Raw genomic sequence first — 3,642 nt, 5'->3', positions numbered from 1 at the left:
GGGAGAGCAAGAAAAGGGATATCTTGGTTGAGGGAGATCCATTATGGGGCTAGCAAGAAACCTGGCACTAGAGAAATTTCCAGGAATCCACAAGGATTACCCCAGGTAAGACCCTAAGCGATAGTGGAAAGGCTGCCTGAACTGGTCTTGCCCTATAGTCAGATTGATGACTATCTTAAATGTCACCATAGAACCTTCATCCAGCAATTATTGGAAGCAGAGGCAGAGATCCGCAGCAGATCACTGAGCTGAACTCCCAAAGTCCAGTTGAAGAGTGGGAGGAGTGAGAATATGAGCAAAGAAGTCAAGACCATGATGGGGATACCTACTGCAACAGCTGACCCAAGCTAATGGGAGTCTACCAACTCCAGCCTGACAGTGAGGGAACCAGCACAGGACCAAACTAGGCCCTCTGAATGTGGGTGGCAGTTGTATGGCTGGAGCAGACTGTGGGGCCACTGGCAGTGAGACCAGGATTTATCCCTACTGCTTTTCCTGGTGTTTTGGAGCCCATTCTCTTTGGAGGGATAACTTGCTCAGCCTAGATATAGTGGGGGAGGGCCTTGGTCCTGCCTCAAAGCAAAGACATGGTTGACTTCCCATGGGAAGCCTTACTCTCTCTGAGGAGTGGGCAGGGGGTGGGGTGGGGGAGAAAGTGGAAGGATTGGGAGTAGTAACTGGGATTTGTATGTAAAATGAGAAAAGATAGTGGGTTTTTTTTTGTTTGCTTGTTTTTTTTTTTTTGTTTTGTTTTGTTTTTAAGTAATCAGAAAGCAGTCAAAGTAAATTCCTTTGGAAGGTTGTTTTGCTTACTGGAACAGTCTTTCCTCCTAAGCGGCTTTGAACGATTACCCATGAAAGTGTGTTTGCTGAGGTGGTTATTACTAGTTTTAATGTGATGATTATGGTTGTAAAGAACTCATTTACTATCGTTCAAATTTCAGCTGCACATGCGTGCTGGAGAGCCGTGAGAGGAGTGTGGGCGTGCTGCCTCACAACGGGGCAGTGTCTCTGCAGTTGGGTTTCGTAGTGTTACAACAAATGAAACGCACAGCTGACACTTTCAAATTTTTGTTCTCGGGCACAGCAAATAACTGATTTAAGCTATTGTCACTACTAAGGTTCCTTTTGACTTTATTTTTTCCACTTTACTTTCACAGAGATTACTTAGTCATCCACAATTCAAAGATGAATTTTGTACAATCACAGCAAATAGAACCAGGCATGGTGGCGCACACTTTTTGTACCACTCAGGAGGCAAAGGCAGAGGCAGGTGGATCTGAGTTTGAGGCCAGCCTGGTCTACTGAGTGAGTGCCTAGCCCACTTAGGATATTTTTAAAGGACACCTTAGAGAGACTTTTACCAGGTGAGGGGGGTGACTCAGTGGATAAAAACACTTCATGCATGCTTGAAGACCCAAGTTAGAATCCCCAGAAACCACACAAAAGCTGGATATGATTGTGTTACTCACAGCTCTGATCTGTCGGGAACAGTAACTGGGTCCCAGTGTCTGCTTCTGTCACGCCAGCCTTCTTACCTGTAGCTACCATGCATGAGTGTGTTTTCATCCACATTGGTCAGGCTCTTGTTCATATCAGCAATGCTTGCTGTGAGCCCTACTGCCTGAAACATGGCATCCAGCCTGATGTCCAGATGCCAAGTGACAAGACTGTCGGGGAGGAGAGGACTCCTTTAGCACCTTCTTCAGAGAGACTTGCCTTGGCAAGCACATGCCTTGTGCAGTGTCTGTAAGATTGGAACCCACAGTTATTGATGAAGTTTACACTGGTACCTACCGCCAGCTCTTTAACCCTTAGTAGCTTATCATAGGCAAGGAAGATCTTGCCAATAACTCTGCCCAGGGCCACCACACCATTGGCAAGGAGATCATTGACCTTGTCTTGGACCTAATTCGCAAGCTGGCTGACCAGTGCATGGGTCTTCAGGGCTTTTTGGTTTTCCCCAGCTTTGGTGGGGGAACTGGCTCTGGGTTCACCTCCTTGCTGATGGAGTGGCTCTCTTTTGATTATGGAAAGAAGTCCAAGCTGAAATTTTCTATTCATCAAGACCTCAGGTTTCCACTGCTATGGCTGAGATCTGCAATTTCATCCTCATCACCTGTGTGGCCCTGAAGCACTCTGGCTGTGCCCTCATGGTAGACAATGGGGCCATATACGGCAACCATTGTAGAAGCCTTGGCATTGAGCACCCAACCTACAATGACCTTAGCCGCTTTGTTAGTCAGAGTGTGTCTTCCACCACTGCTCCCCTCAGACTTGATGGGTCCCTGAGTGTAGACCTGACTGAATTCCAGACCAGCCTGGTGCTCTACCCTCGCACCTACTTCCCTCTGGCCACACATACCCCTGTCATCTCTGCTGAGAAAGCCTTCCATAAACAGCTTTCTGTAGCAGAGATCACCAATGTCTGCTTTGAACCAGCCAACCAGATGATGAGATGTCACCCCCGCCATGGTATATGGCTTGCTGCCTCTAGTATGTTGTTCCTTATAGGAGGAGAGAGCCACTTATTTGTTCCCAGCCATCTGGCTAGCTTAGACCCAAAATAATCACACAGAAACTGTATTAATTAAATCACTGCTTGGCCCATTAGCTCTAGCTTCTTATTGACTAACTCCTACACATGAATTTAACCCATTACTATTATCTGTGTATCGCCACGTGGCTGTGGCTTAACCGGCTAAAGTTCTGGTGTCTGTCTCCGGCGGGGCTACATGGTGTCTCTCTCACTCCACCCTGCCTCCTTTCTCCTGGTATTCACTTTAGTTTTCCCTGCCTAGCTCTGTTCTTTTGCCCTATCGCAGGCCAAGACAGTTTCTTTATTCATTAGCCAATAAAAGCAACACATAGACAGAAGGACCTCCCACACCAGTTCCTAAGATCCCATTACCATCATCTAGATCAAGCACAACATCCAGTTAGTGACCTGGTGCCCATTGGCTTCAAGGTTGTCATTAGTTACCAGTCTCCCACTGTGGTACTTGGTGGAGACCTGGCCAAGATCCAGAGAGCTGTTGCATGCTGAGCAAGCCCACAGCCATTGCTGAGGCCTGGGCTTGCCTTTATCACAAGTTTGACCTGACATATGCCAGCTGTGCCTTTGTATACTGTATGTGGGGAAGAAATGGAGGAAGGGGAGTTCTCTGAGGCCTGTGAGGACATGGCTGCCCCAGAGGATGATGGGGTAGTTGGTGTGGATTCTGTTGAAGGAGAGGGTGAGGAAGAAGGAGAGGAATACTAATCCATTCTTTCAGACCTTGGATCATGTCAAACTTCCAGAACTTCAGCTTCAACACTAGCTGACAAACATGAATGCTTATGTACTTGTAGTTATATTTCATTTGTATTTTAGTAAATTAAACTTGCCTGAAGATCAGAGAGTAAAACAGCCCCACTGGTTAGTCTTACAGACCAGGCAGTGGTGACACACACTTTTAATCCCAGTAGTCACACTAATTTGCCTTAGAAACTGGGCAGTCGTGGTATATGCCTTTAATCCCAGTTCTAGAGAGGAATATAAAATGGGAGGAGACAGTTCTCAGACACAGTCTCATTCTGAGGATTCCTGGAGGCAGGATCACCATTTCAGATTGAAGTAGAAGTAAGAACCCATGGCTGACT

General features: G+C 46.8%; 1 pseudogene; it reads left to right on the top strand.

Annotated features, from left to right (window-relative positions):
- The first annotated feature begins 1,549 nt into the window (after positions 1–1,549).
- On the top strand, positions 1,550–3,262 carry LOC125404262 (tubulin alpha-1B chain-like; annotated as a pseudogene).
- Positions 3,263–3,642: the final 380 nt, after the last annotated feature.

This window comes from Myodes glareolus, chromosome 22, assembly GCF_982192425.1.
Source record: "Myodes glareolus chromosome 22, mMyoGla1.1, whole genome shotgun sequence".
Lineage (NCBI taxonomy): Eukaryota > Metazoa > Chordata > Mammalia > Rodentia > Cricetidae > Myodes > Myodes glareolus.
Note: the sequence above shows the minus strand (reverse complement) of the source record. Positions and strands in the feature narration are given on the sequence as shown.